Raw genomic sequence first — 15,380 nt, forward strand, 5'->3', positions numbered from 1 at the left:
TGCAGAAGGAATAAACAGTTTTTCAAGAAGCGCATTATTGAAATAATAGACACAGTATACAATGTCAGGTTGTACCCCATCACCAGACCCACTGCCACCAGTTCCATAACAGTGACAGTCGTTTCACCATGAAGCATCCAGAATTTGACTGTCAAAACCTCACATAATGAACTACAATGGTACACTCTGTGAACTCTGCACATTAGGTTTTCTCTCCTGTACTGCAGAGAAACAAGAGTGTTCCAAGAGCTTCTCTCTCTTCTCCCCACATAGCAGGCTGTACAGCTGCCCTGTTCCATTGCTGCTGTGCTGAGTATCTGCAAGCTGCTCCTGTGCTGCAGTGCTGGACAACCACAGCCCAGCAGGGGAAGTGGTTTGGAGCTCCTGCAGCTCCCAGGAGCACAGCAGGCAGCCTGGTCCCACCAGCCAGCTCTGCCTGACATTCTGTCTCCCCATCCTCCAGCCTCCCATTCTGTACACATGAGGATGAGAGCAAGCTTTTGCAACCACATGACAGTCTTAGGAGAGATTTTTCTTTCCCAACAAGAGTAGCCAAAAAGCACTTTAAAAAAAAAATCTTTTCCACACCACCAAACTTCTCTTTAAACACTTCTGTGAAAGAACACTCTAGTCCTTTCACAACACGAAGGGTGACAGTTTTCTAATCTCCAAAATTCTGAAGTATGAAGAAAACTTAGGACTACATTTTGTGGATAATATGCATGCAGTCAACCAACTACACACACACACAGTTTTTACAGGAAATATTCTGAGCTTTGTAAACACAAGGAGCACAAATGGAAACAGAATAAGGAAAAGGAAAGAGGGGAAGTACAACAAATCCCTGTACTCCTCAGCTGTCAGCCAAAATTCAGTCTTCTATGTACTGAGCATGAGACTTGCTAGTGTACTGTGCAGTGAGGGTAAAGAGACCTCATTGAGAAACAGCACACCTGCTGAAATTGGCAGTAAAATCAGTCAACTCCTGCAAATCAGTAGTGCCCAGTGCAAACAGAAAGCAAGTCTTTATTTCTCTGGCACAAGATTATGGCAAGTACCACATACAGATCAAACATTTCTGAACAAAAGTGAAGAACCTAGCCACGGCGTTTACATTCAAATAAAGATTACATTTCACTGTGTGGAAAAAAAACCAACCAGTATGTGTACCAGAGTCCTATGCTCAGATGAGCTCTCCTCAAGCAGTTCTTCCTAGGAAAAACTGCATGGAGACAGCCTGAGCCAACTACACCCACAGCAGAAGCACCAGGATGATGTTCAAGCACTGCAATAACTGCTACAGCATCCATAGTAAAAGGATACGTGAAATAAGGAGTGAACTTTTGACAGTTTCTTCTGGACTTCACCCACCTACAGGCAACGCATCGATCCAAATCAACTCAAATCTGTTTCTGAGCGTTTCTACTCTGAATCCTTTCCTGCCTTAACATTCTTTCAGTACACATGCTCTCCACCAATTACCATTAAACTTGACAGAGAAAGTTTTGTAGACACAATGCTGGAAGGATGACCAACATCATCCTGTAAGGCAGAGACCAGTGGTACCTTTGCACAGTACTGCTGCAACTTCTCACCAAGGATGGAATGCTGTTATGACAATGCTATGTTTGTGCTGCATTACTAAAAGCACATTTGGAAACATGTCAACAGAAACCAAAGCAGAGGTATGTTACTACCCAACTACACAGAAAAAGAAGATTCATTTGTAACGTGCAGTACTATTGTAGATTCCATATTAAAGAGCACAAAACGTTTCACCTATGCACTTGTTAAGTTTGACTAAGAACTGCAATTCACTGAGTAACGCTTAAAGCAGGCCGTACTGTTTCCCTTTTAAGAATCTTCTTTAGTAAGTCGCAATTGCTCAACAGCTGTAGCTTTATCAGTAGTTCTATTCAAGCCCTCTCTGCAAGTTTTCTCAGCTCTGCCATCCTGTTTTGTTTCTCGCTGAAACTGAACATGAAGCTCAGGCCCCAGACCCATAGCAAGAAATTAAACAACAGAACTTCGTTCATCTATTTTTGAAAGAGTCAGGAAGTCTCCAATTTCAGATTCTTCAGTGTTCCGGTTAGGGTGGAAACAACATAACATGGTCAGAATTTAGGAGCATTCAGTTTTTAATCAGAGACCTGCTCAAGATGCATATTGCCTTTTACTATAATTACTTCAAATAGCATCATTGCTATTTAGATGGCAACAGTTTCTTTTCTCTAACACACATAGTACTGTGACATCTAAAATGGAGAAGTATCACACTGATTAACTGTTACAGCATAAGCATGCAAAGAAGTGTTCTAAATCAAATCTATTCCTTATCAGGATCCTTTTGAAAGGAACAGTCCAGTCCCAGTTTGTTTAGTACCATAAAATGTAAAAGGTATTTAGAAGGTACAGTGTCAGGATTCACATAATTTACTAGGACTGAAAATTCAATCAAACTTTTTAAATTGTCAAAAAATACTCCAGTTACAAAAGGTTCTTACGCACTTTCAAGGTGGGAGTAGTGATTCTTTTCTCTTACACAAATTCAGACAACTGTGTTCTCTTTTCAGCCTCCTGGCCATCTGTAGAGATAGGGAGGTGTGTGCAGATGTGGGCTCAGAGCAGAACAAGCTGCTTGTCTCAGCTCATATTTTTGGCAGCCACCAATTTCACCCTCACCCACCAGAAGCAGAGCAGTTATCAGCCTCGTCTTCAACACCTTTTCTAAGTATTTGCCTTTCTTCCTGGTTTTGCTAGAACACTTGTCACTATATTTGCCCAAATATATTAATTAGTGGCTTTAAACTAACAGTTTTTGTGATGGAAACATTATGGAAAAGACTGAGATTGAAAGTGGAAGAGGAGCAGATGTCCAAGTTCTCTAAGTTCACACCATATACATTTGACAGATGATTCCAGAGGATATCAGAGATTACACCTGAAATCTCGTTTCTCTATCTAATGATGTCCTAAGTCTTCATGAGGCAAAAAAAGATGAGCTCAACTTCCTTTGCTTTAGCTAGGATCCAGCTGCTAGCGCCAACAGGAACTTAGGTAGGACTTCAGTCTAGATTAATTAAAGAAAAACTGAAGGAAACTTCTATTCTCACTGCACGTGTTTTTCATGGAACTGAGGCCATAGGAATTTCTTCTCTCGGTTCATTTCAAAGTATGGAGTTGAGCAACTGACATTCATTGGCAGTATTCCTAACTTTCGTTAACAGGAGACCCCCACCAGGAACACTTGTCACGCCTTTATATAAAAAACCAAGAAGCCATAGAATCGTACAGCATGTGCTGGAATGAAGATACCACATAGAAGTTTCTAAAGCTTTACCCATTTCAACAATGATAACTAAATTCAGTGGGGTGCATCATGCAGCCTTGTATCCAATGCCCTACAATAAATAACAACATTTTTCATGGCTCCTCCAAGATTAACTCTGTGACTCAACAAAATCCACTGCTAAAGATCCATCCCCCTAAAAAATAATAATAACTCATAGTATTCTTGCCAGTAGGATAAGTCACTTCACAGTGAAGTCTCACCAGACAAGATCAGCAGCATTGTGTGCCCATGAAGATCCTGATCCCAAGCCTCAAGTCTCCTCGTCTTCTGTGACTGTTTAGCTAAAGCGCATTTCTAGAAACAGGCAATACTTGTTCCCAAACCAGCTCCACATAGCTTCACGCTCACCTGTAGTCCCTTAATGGTTTTCCAGGAAGGCAGACACTACCAGCTGAGAACTATGATTAGGGGAAGACGCTGTTTAGGATTAATTCAGTTGTCTATAACACAGTGGCTTGGGAGAAACATTTCCATATGTAACATCATATTTGTGCCTCAGAGGATACTTAAGGACACCTCAGGGCCCAACGCTTTAAACAGTATGCCAACACTCAGATTTGCTGTGTTACAAGTCAAACAAGAAATGCATTTAATGAAAGTGTCTCCCCTCCCAAGAATAAAAGGAAGGACAGAAATAAAGGCCTTCCAAATCAGCTTGCCCTTTTCTGCTCCTACTGTGGGGCAGTGTGTAAGGGGCAGTGGCAGTTCCTCACCACTGAGTTCATTTGCTAAGTCAAACATCCAGTTCAACATCAATCATTGCTTCACTTCTTACTGTATTAGGAGGTTTAAGGTCTAAAACCTTAATGGATTATTTTTTCTAAGATTTCTCCAGGTTCTGTGACATCTCATCATTACCCACTAATGACAGTGTTGTTCCCAATCAGATATTCAAACATTTAATTTTTCAATAAAGTCAATTTAAAGTAAATGGGCAGTAAGAATGTGAAGTAGCAAAATTTAATTTACCGTGCTAGCCAGACATGCCCCAAATTTATTTTTAAGCATACAATTAAGAGTAATTTAATTCCCTTATGCAGATATTACATAGAAGAGAAACACTGCTGTAAAGAGTTTACTACTGTTGGTACACAAACCTTACGACATATAAATTAGAGTCTAGTAAAACAGCAGATACGTTACATTTTGTTATGTCAAGCACAAGTAGCATTTTGAGGCTCTTCAACAGTTTGCCAAGCCACAGTATAAGAGAACTGCTCTAAATCAACCCATGCAACAGGATCGCTTCAGTTTCCACAATCCAAGAGATCTCTAAAATAGTCAGCAAATGGATTTCATAAGATGATTCCTCTTCAACATCCACCAATACCTTCAGTTTACCAGCGTATTAAGAAAGCGTTTTACTATGAAAAGAGGAAAATTTTGCATAGCTGTGGAAAAATTCCATGAAGTGAAACAATGAGGGCATGGCTTTTAATAATCCATGGCCTTTACTACTTGAGAAACCAATCAGCAAATGTGCAGATGGCCCAGTAACAGAGCGGCTCCAGTTGGCTGCACAGAAAATCCACACATAGGATTAGTCTCAATTCTTGGTTTTAGCTGGCAGAGGGCAGACAGAGTAGTCCAGTACCATGCTTTACATACCTTTCAGTAGCAGCAGAACAAACCACATGCTCTGAATTTTTTCTTATGTTTCCTGTGCAACTAGCACCTTGCCTACATTCCTCTACTGCATAGGAAATTAACAGAAAGGTCAGAATACGCATTGCAAAGCAAAACTATGAATACGGGGCAACAGACCACAATGGAGTGGGGTCCAAAAATGTTCAGTCCTCTTTCATTCCATGACACTTAAAGGTCCAGAAATGTAAGGTAATCTTGCTACAAAATAAAGTAAAAAAAAAAAAAGTGCAGGCAGTTTAACTTACCCATATCATTCGTAACAATTCCTACATACACTTTTTCTTAAAGAGACATCAATTTAGAGTTATTCAAAGAAGTTGAGCAGGAACATGATCTGTGTGTGAGCTGACACAGTGCACCACTATCTGCATTTGCTGTCGTCACTGCTCTGTGAAAGGCTCACACATAAGAATGAAAAACTTTGCAAGTGCCAAGAAATGCAGGAGAACAACTGAAACAATATTGTCTCTGGTCTTGTCATTTTTATTAACCATTGCTTTAAATAGAAATAGAAGCAAATATTTTCAGGTAGGGCATCTTAGGCTTTTCTTTCCAGAATCTTTGTACAACAAAATTATATTTGTCACATGCATACTTCAAGTACAACGTATGTACTAAAACAATTATTTCCTTAGAAGTATTTGAGATTTGCATTTTTCTGCTATTTAAATCTGTAATTGTAATTTTCATGTTACTTTTAACAAGATTTTTCCCTTTAATTTCATGGCTGCTCCATATACAGCAGTAAAATAACCTTTACTTGCTAATACCGCTCAGTTTATAGGAAATCCAGGACACTACATCAGCCAAGCTTTCCTCACGCATATGTTGTTAGAACAGAAAAGCCTTCTCTCCCTGACCTCAATACAAACTAAGTTACAGAAATGTGATGCTGAAGTCCTCTGTTGGCATGGCTACACTTATCTTAAGCCCTAACTCACCAACAGCTGCCAGTTAGCATAGCAGGGCACAGACTGAAGCGCAGCATTCTCACTTCCCTAGAACCTCCCTCAGACAGCCAGGGCTGCCTCCTCACAGTTGCCCCAGGGATGCTCCCTCATCCAGCCCAGCAGGACAAATACTCAAACTGCCACCTTCGTACAGTTTTTTAAATCTAGAAGTGCCAGCATATCTATGTGCATTACCACAACCAAGGACAAGACTGAAAACTTTTCTAGTATTTTAACAGACACGTAATACCAATCACAGTGGCTTTTTCCACACATAAGCTGGTTAACCAGCCAGGGCATCTCCCCCTCCTTTCCAGCCATGGACATGCTCTTCAAAGAGCTCTATTTACATGCCAAGTTACAAAGTTCAGCTGCTTCCAGAGCAACATGGAAAAAGTGCAGCTTTTACGATTCCACAGTGAGGCTTTTTCACAACATGAAGCAGCCTGGACAAGTTTCTTTTCTCCCACAGCCCTCCCTCCCCCCCCCCCCCCCCCCCCAACAGGATTCACTTTTTTGATGAGACACTTCAAAAGAAAAAAAATCTGCCAAGCTACGGACCCTTGAGGAACACCAAAAGGCTTCCAAAGAAAAGAGCTCTGCAACTTTAAGCATCACTGTTACTGAATGAACATTCAAGGACAATACTACTTACAAGCTAGAAACAGAGGTTCCCAAGATGTGCACATCCACCACAATTTAAACTGCTTCGCAAACATATACAGAAGGCATGCCTTCTGTCCTCTGCTCTCATTGCTCTGCTCCTCTTTTCCCAATGGCTTTCTATACCACTGCTCAGCTAACTTCAGACTCTGCTTTAAGGATAAGGATCTGCACACGTGGGGCCGATCTTCTGCAATGATCTTCTTTTTCCTACGCTTTCTTCTTAGTTCCTTCTGAACCTTTGGTATGAGACCAATTGCATCTGTAGTGTCATCTCCTCGGAGAAGCCATGAGGCTGGATTCCGCCACCTACTCACCTGGGGCTCCCCCAGCACACAAGGATTTCTAGAAAAAACCTTCCTCAAGAAATTCAGTCCTGGATTCCTTCCTTGCATTTAGCTCCTGAACCCTCTGGAGCAAGAACTGGTGCTTCATCAGCATCCTTTTTGTGGAGAGACAATATTGTCAACAGTTCAGTAATAATGATTCATGTGGAAGAACAGCCACTCCCTCACACCCCCCCTTTTTTTTTATTTTATTTACAAACAGGCATAAGAAATTCTGCAAGGACAAAAGATTCTATAAGGAAGTGAGAACAGCACTGGACTTGCACTATCAGTGACAAGATAATGAGAAACAGAAAACTGAAAATATTAAAACCATACCATTAGTAATCCATACCCACTCTTTTCCCCATTCCTCCCTTCTACACCAACGTGAAGCAGAGAAAAACTGGAAAGTTCCAGAGAGGAAAAAAAAAAAAAAAAGATAAAAAAGAAACGCGTCCTCAACACAACCAAGAGCACAGCACAGCTTTCAGGCAGCCCCGGCTGCTCTCAGCCTTCCTGTCCCTCCCCACGCCTGCAGGAATAACTGCAACCCATCTCTTCTGATGGTCCATCTCAGAGGCGGACCATCCACTTCTTGGGGAATGCTTCTGCTTTTTGAGGGGCTATGAGCCACCACCACGCACGTACAAAGGAGTACACCAACACAACCCCTACAGACACAGACGGGCCTTCCTCCCATCCCAGCCCAAAAAGCTTTTTCCTGTTACATACCAAAGGCCTCCCCTACAACCCCTGTCTGGGCAGCGCGTCTCCATCTCCCTTCCTTCCTGCCAACACCACCAGGCCCTCCCTGCCTCCTTCGTTGCCTCCTTTGGGCGTCCCAAAAATGGTTACTGCATTCTCAAAAAGAAAATCCGCTAAGACCATTCTTCAGAGCCCTTCCTCCTCTGTTCTTTCCAGGAGCATTAAATTACTCTGCATGAACGAAGGAGAAGATTTTAGTTTTCTTTGTCCCCCGAGCACAACGAGAGATGCGGAACACCTGACGTTACCGCACGGCAACAGCACCCACCGAAGTCTTTCACTATGTCAGCTACGCTTCTTTACAGGAGGCGTAAAAATCCTATTTTAAACTTCCCAGAAGAAGTTAAAGGGCGGCAGTGCGCAGTTCAGAGCCCCGGCACGGGCAGCACCGCTGCATTTCACACGTTTCCAGCGCTCCATTCGGTGCCATCGGGCGCAGCTCTCGGCGCAGGACATTTTCTTACTTTCCGCAAATCACACAGCGCCATTTGCAGGGGTGTGTAAATAAATAATGCCATCTCGCCAGGTAACGCGCGTTTCTACTTCAATTCCAAACTCAGGACCCCGTTTCTCCTCCCGGCTCGTTCCCCGCCCCAGGAACCGTCGGCTTCGCGATTCACAGAGCGCAGCCGGCGCCGGGGGACGCAAACCCGGCAGCCCCGAGCTGACGGCGCTCTGCTCGGCGCCGCGGGCAGCAGGACAGGGGCCAACTTCGCGGAGGACCCTCGGCACCTGCCCGCCGCCGGCCCGCCTCCTCCGCCTCTCCGTCCCCGGCCGAGGACGCTTCCGCACCGCCGCCCGCCCGCGCCCGGCCCCGGCCGCCCCGCACCTGCGCCCGCCGCCAGGTACGGCCGCGCCTCAAGGAGCGGAACCCCCAACGGCCGCCGCGCTCTGCGACCCTCCGCGCGTGCACCGGCGGCCCCCCGCCCCGCGCCGCCTCCCCTCCCCCGCCCTGCCCTTGCCTCCTGCCCGCAGTGCCCGGTGCAGTGGGAGGAGCGGTGCCCGGCGCCCGCCTCCCCTCGGGATCGTTCGGGGACCGCCGGCCGCCGCCTCCGGCCCTCCCCGCCGCCCACCCGTCTCACCCCGCTCGCCGCCGGCCCCGGCGCAGCCCCCGGCCCCGGCCCGGCTCCGCGGCCCCGTCCGGTTCCTCCGGCTCCGCAGCGGCGAGCGGGGCTCCGGCACGTGACAGCGCCCGGCGCCCCCATAGGCTGCGGCTGCCGGGCAACGTGAGCCCGCCCCTTCCCTGCACCTGAGAGTGAGCCTTACGCCAACGACGTAGGGAGATGCCGGCCCTCCGCGCCAAGTGCGTAGCGGCGCCCCGCCGGCCGTTTCCTCCCTCCTCGCGGCAGTGCAGCGCAGCCTTGCGGAATTGACGTAAAGGCTCCCGGCCCGGCCTAGCCGATTTCCTACCTGCAGCTGCTTCTCCTTACGTAGCCTGCGTAATCCTACCCGTCCTCTGAGGAGAGGGCTCTCTGCAGCTCAGGCAGCTCCCGCGGATGTGCGGGTGAGGAGCGGCCAGGCCCGCACCTAAGAACGTCACTTACGTAAAGCCCCTCAAGGAGGCTGGTGTTCCTTACGGATTCTCCGTAATGTCGTCAGCGTGAGCCCTGCACCTGAGAGGGTTCCTGGTGCGCAAATGCCGTAGGTGCTAGCGTGCCGGGCGCAGAGTACGTAAGCGGCGCGGTAGGATCCTCCCCATCCCGGCGGGCCTGGTGCGAGGCGAAGGCGGGAAGCAGGTGTGCGCGAGGTGCCTCAGCGCGGCCCCGGCTCTCCTCAGAGCGCGAGGAGCCGCCACCGCCCCGTCCCGGGCTCCTCTGGTCGCGGGATATCACCGCCATCCGCCCGCCACAAAAGGCCCAGGGCCGTGAGGGTAATCGTCACCGAGGGCATCGTGACCCCAATGGGACGATGGGCTCGGGGCACGGCCTGGCCTGAGGAGGAGTCGAGGGGTGAAGCAGAATCCCAACACCCCTTCACCAGTGTGCGTGCTTCATGGATTTTATACCGTGCTCTGAAATCTGAAGCAGTGCAGAAAGAGAACAGCTGCCCGAATTGAGCTGAGAAGCAGTGTTTCCTGGTGGGTTTCTGTTCTCCATATGGGTTCCTCAGCTGTTGTCAGAGGGTGTTAAAATCGATGCTTTCCTGTGGTGAATGTGGCAGGTTGAGCTGCACGAGGGGTACAGCAGGCAGCAATTACCTCTTCTAGGGATGGAGACAAAGACCCGTGGTCTTGGTTCAAGTTAGGTGTTAGTTGCCCCATGACAATTCTCCCACAGACATCAGAGAGCTCTAGAGCTCCATCCACCACCAGCACTGCTGTGGGAGTGCTCAGAAACGCTTGTCAGACCCTTCAGAGAAGTGCCCGTCGGAGCCTTTTGTATGAGGAGGGGCAGCTGAATCTGGTGCTTGGTGGTTTTTTGTTTCCTTTGTGTGTTTCTGAGAATCTCTGTGCTTCTGCTTCAACATCCAAATGGCCAACATCTTCACATTTCATGGCCTCAAATGATATTTTTTTCTTCCAGACTTAGCAGCCTTGGTATTAGTATAAGGGATGAGTGCTCCCAGAGCTGATTGTATGAGTGCATCTAAATTTCTGCAAAGTTTTCTAGTTTAAGTGCCTTTTTCAACTTTGAACATGGCAGTTGTGTGCTGTATGGTATCACTTTTCAGAACCAATCCTATGTAGGCTGTAAGATGAAAGAAATTGACCGGGGAGCCCCTTGCTAGCATAATCAATGCACAGCATGCTGTGCTAAAGCAGCCTGTGAGGAACTTTGGCAAAGGCAGTAGGTTTGGGAATTCTGCAGTGCTGAAGATAAGCAGTAACTTTCATTCAGAACAGCAATTTGCAGCATTGCAGTGGAGGAAGAAAACACATATGCACAGAAACATGACCTGTAGTGGGAGGTTCAAATTGAGCTGCTGGTAGTTGGTATGCTTCTTCACAAGGCTGTGTCTACGCTGTCACCCTGGTCCTGGAGAGACATAGCTCTACTTCAGTCGTGGTGCATAAGGAGGATTAAAAGGGAAAGCACATCTAGTGAATCTCAATTACTGTTTTCCAGTCTAGAATTGAGAACTTTTGAAGCAATAAATGAATTCACCAAAATCTCCTGTTGCCTTGTAATGTAGGCCTTTGAGAAGGGGCAAGAAAGTAACAGCTAGATAATCAAGGAACATTCCAAGGACTTCATGTAAGGAAATTTTTTGTTTGAAATTGCAGCAAATGATGAAGTACCAATGTAGCCTGAAGGAAGGCTAATGGAGGAGGCAGAGGAACAGGTAGCTGTGGAAGAACGGCGACTGTGCAGTGAAGCTGGAAATGTAGCAAGGAGAGAAAAATGTATGGGAGGCTGCATCTCAAATAGCGAAGAAAGGTATTTTCAGGTAAGGTGTGAGTTGTGTGTTTTCTTGAATTTTAAATTTTTCCATTTTTAACTTTGGTTAGTTTCTAACTTTGGGCTAGTTGTTTGTCAAGGGCAAGGGGAAAAAAGAAGTTTTCATGGAGACCAAAAAAAAATCCCCAGAAAAATGGAGGAACTCTTTACAAGAAGCTGTTGAAAGTTACTTATTTTAAGGTTGGCATGAATGAGGCACTGCAACCTGCAGCGAGGCAGCCTCCTGGGAGGATGTCCTTGCACGGTTAGCATCAGCTACAAATGCTACATTGAGGACTAAATGACTATTAGCTACAGTAAAGAGAAAAAAAATCCTACCTGAGCAAGGTTAAAATGTAACTTATCAAATTTCAAGTGTTTGGCATTGTTTGTGGACAAATGGGATTGTTCATATAGTGCCTGAGGGAAGAGATACTCTCTTGTAATAGCTCAGAAAAGAAATCTCAGTTTGAGACTTGCCATTGTCCAGTGACCCAGTTCTTTACAGGTTTCAAATTCTGCCTTTAGGCGTATGTACTAAAGTTAATGGGATTGCAAAAGTATCTGAGGACAGACCATGAATTGGAAAAAACATAATGTTATATCAGGCATATATTTTACAAATCTTCATGAAAAAGCTACCTTTATATGTGCAATCAATCTGATAAGGTTCCAAGAACTAAAACATAACACACAAAAAACCACAGAATTTAAAAAAGGAACTTGTTTGACTCTGTTTTTAATCTATAAAACCAAATAATTTCATGTTGTATACTTAATTTCAGTGGGACTGATTATACATTTATTGTGACTGTTTGTGTGCTTTGAAGTTTGGCAGTGTTTGATTACTTTCCACAAATGAGGCTTGGATTTAGAAGGGTGATAAGATGATGATTTGCAAATAGGAAGTATTTTGAAGGAAATGTCATCTTTAATGACAAGAATGAAGCTGGAAGCAATTCCATATAACATAGAACGATGTCCAGAGCCGATTTTACATCTTGTGTATTTACTCTGTGAGCAGTAAATAATGAAAGAAGGTAGAATGACAAAAGACATGGGGAAAAAAAATGAAAGATCACAATGTTGTCTGGTTTCTACAGGAAAAAAAAGTAAGAACAGCAGCAATAGCAGGAGGTGAAAATTGAAGAGTTATAATACACACAGCATAAAAATAGGTGGAGAGTAGATTAAAGCTGTGCTCAGGACAGGTAAACACTTGAAAAGAAAACCAACCTGTTAAATGAGAAAGATTAATGTGTTGGAAGGGCGATTCGGGAGTAGAACAGCAAAGGGACCAGTATGGATGCAATGGCGTTACAAAGGAAAAGGAAAGCGCTCATCCATCTCTGAACATTGAGGCTCACAGGAAAGACTCCACAAGGGAGGGAACTCCAACCAGAGATCCTTCCCCAGTGGCACTCAGCCCTTAAATGAAGACAGGCTCCACCCCTTCCAGTCGCACCACTGAATTGCCTTCACCTGTGCTCCCAGGGCTGATGGGGGTTCTTTCCCCAGGTGCTCAATCAGTGGTTGAGGCCGGGATTCAGCAGTTCCCGGATGTAGTCTATCTTTGCTGGGTAAGTGTGCATGTAGTATAAACCCCAAATCATTAAAAATATTTCTGCAAATTACATTGAAATCAAAAGCTAAAAATACGTGTAGTCACTTTGTTGGAGTGGTCTGAGAGTGCGGGAAAGGAAATCAACACTGGAAACCTGCAAATTTTAAGTTTGTTTTTCTGCAGTATGTGGATGAAAGATTTGCAGTGAGGGAAGAGAAACGTGGTATGATAACAGCCCTGGATTGCTCTTTTCTAGGGCAGATAAGCATTGGTTTTGGTAGGTGTATCGGTTCATAGGTATTCATCTTCTGAAAGTATAACTGAGCCTTAACCAAGTAGCTGTTCTTTTAACTCTGTGCCTTATGTGACGTAAGCCTGGGTTCTCACCTCATGGTTAGAAGTTGTAACGTGCTTTAACGTGGGCTGTAACGTGTCTGTTTTCTAGTGAGCATCTTCCAAAAGCCGAGTTCCTGTTTGGTAGTACTCAAATGCCATCTCGTTCCTCCTTGGGCATCCTGCTTTGCTCAGAATCAACTTTCTGTTTTTTATATAACTGACCTCAGGTTTAATTGTTTTGTTCCCTCTTGCCTTCATTTTTGTTGGCTCACAGCGACAAGCTGGTTAATTAGTGGGATGATGTAGTAAAGAGTTTTATTCTGACAAAAGCTTACAAGATCTATACTCTTTCAAAAACAAAAACATCAGAAAAAGAGAACAAGCAGATGACTCTCTGGGTAGAGGGTACTTAAAAATCTCAAGTCTGCGCTGCGAAACAAAAGATTGTATGCATAAATCTGGCAGTTGTTTGCGTACCGACCTTGTTTGACAGAGTACTTGCTAGTATGTCCTGAATGGTACTTGTTTTGCTCTGAACTGGAAGAAAAGGTGATAGGATTATATTGGAGGAAAATCAGACAGTGGAAAAAGAGAACTCGTACCATGAAGTGTATCGTGGTGCTCATCAAATCTCAAAGCAGTCTCTGTGGGGTAACATTTCAGAGATCCTTTTAGCAGTAGGGATGAGGATCAACCTGAAAAGCGAGCAAAATTGAACCAAGTAAGTGGGAAACACTTTCAGGTTATGACTAATGCAGTTATTAGAGTCTACCGCATGCACTGAGGTGGATATAGCTTCAAATAAGAACAGAAGTTATGCCATGTGTGATTGATTCCAGGTTGGATTACAATTTAGAAGTGCAATTAGTGAGTCATTTGCTATTTTATATCAATTATTAAAAACAAAGGTCTAGGTTTAAAAAAAAAAAAAAAGTGCCTCTTCCAGAATGTGCTGTTCCACCTGTTAGTCTTCTGACTTCATGTTTTGTTTGATGTGCCTTAGCTTTCCTGAGCGTGGTGGTGTGGAATGTTTCTCACGCTAGCAGGGGAATTTCTGTGCATCATAGCAGCACTCAGCATTGCAGTCCCTAAGGTATGACCCCGTCACTGCATCCTGTACCTCCTGTGTTTGGCTAGAACCAGCCCAAGTAAAGTTGTCTATAGTGAACCTGCTTATCAGCAGCCTCCTGAACCATCTGTAAAAGAAACGCACACAACGTAGCTCATTGTGGCCATCCTGGCATCTGAATTGTTCATAGGCCAGGCTGTCTGCAGTCTGCTCGTCTTCTCACTGCCATCTGGCAACTGCTGGATGTATAGTTAAAACTTTTCCACTAGTGGCCGTACAGATCTCATAGCAGTAAATGGTCGTCCTTAAGATGTGTATGCATGCAGATGTATTTTCTGCTAATATTATTTAACTGTGGCATGTGTTCCAGGAGTGCTACCTGAGAAATTAAGACTGTGTAGTTAATTTGATGGTATGATGTCAGTGCCTACAGAAAGGGAAGTGAGAAGCAGCAGTCATTTCTGACTTCATACCCTCTAACATCACTAATGCAACGATTGCAGACTGAGGGTAAAACAAAGAGAATGTGCCACAGGAGGTGCCCGGGCTCCCGTGCTTTCTCCAGGTAATATCTCCTGCTTTCACACACAGTGCCGTGCTCCACACGAGGGTGATCTGACCCAGCAGAGCATTCCTTATGTGATAGGCAGTGCTGGAAACAAATGATATTGACTAACTGTAAAAGAGCCTTTAATTAAAAACTGTAATAATAGTGGGGCGCTAAATGATCACCTGAAATTTCCTGATCCTTATCATCTCTCCTTTGGGAAATGGAGCATTGATATGTGATCCAAGTTTAACATTTGTCTTTTCTTGTGCAAGGAAGTTCTTTCACCTATTGCATACGTGGAGAAATACTTTCATGTATGCATGAAGGAGTATTTATGGCTTGCTAGAAGAATGATTGTACATTTGTGAGAGTTACTGCATTAGGGAAGGGTATGATGGAACAGGAGGAAGGAAGACAGGAACATAGTGCTGGTCCTTGGTTTGATGTATTAGGTCGGTTTTGATTTTGTTTTTGTTTTCCTTTTCCTTTGAAGTTTAGGATTGAAAACCTGTCATTGTTCCGAAGTAGCAACAGCTTGGGTGGCCTTTTTATCACTGATAATCAGAGTAACGAGACAGGACTGTGACTCCACTGAAAAGAGGCCCTGTCATAGAAAAGGTTTTCCAGGTCAAGATTAAAAGCAAAATATCTCTCATTGCACAAGCCTTTGTACTGTACCCATATTTTTCTAAATACTTTTGGCTTATCTTTAATGTTTCTGCTCCTATCAAAAATAAACCCAGCTTCCATCTCTGCGGGTGTTGTATGGAACATCAAC

General features: G+C 44.7%; 2 protein-coding genes across 43 annotated transcripts in view; one reads left to right on the forward strand and one right to left on the reverse strand.

The window, feature by feature from the left end:
* Positions 1–9,260, reverse strand: part of STRBP (spermatid perinuclear RNA binding protein) — a 63,280-nt gene extending 54,020 nt beyond the window's left edge. For 13 of the 42 annotated variants that reach the window (XR_003078045.3, XM_015279427.4, XM_015279426.4 and 10 more), the window contains exon 1: positions 8,789–8,886. The gene's annotated coding sequence lies outside the window, so the exon portion shown is untranslated. Of the gene's footprint in view, positions 1–6,604; positions 8,887–8,972 lie in introns of those variants that run through there. The other 29 variants (XM_046901727.1, XM_046901756.1, XM_046901755.1 and 26 more) reach the window with 7 other exon arrangements.
* Positions 9,261–9,408: 148 nt separating this feature from the next.
* Positions 9,409–15,380, forward strand: part of CRB2 (crumbs 2, cell polarity complex component) — a 66,064-nt gene continuing 60,092 nt past the window's right edge. Inside the window, exons 1-2 of the mRNA XM_015279573.4 lie at positions 9,409–9,783; positions 10,930–11,093. The gene's annotated coding sequence lies outside the window, so the exon portion shown is untranslated. The remainder of the gene's footprint in view (positions 9,784–10,929; positions 11,094–15,380) is intronic.

This window comes from Gallus gallus, chromosome 17 (assembly GCF_016699485.2).
Source record: "Gallus gallus isolate bGalGal1 chromosome 17, bGalGal1.mat.broiler.GRCg7b, whole genome shotgun sequence".
Classification (NCBI taxonomy): Eukaryota; Metazoa; Chordata; class Aves; order Galliformes; family Phasianidae; genus Gallus; species Gallus gallus.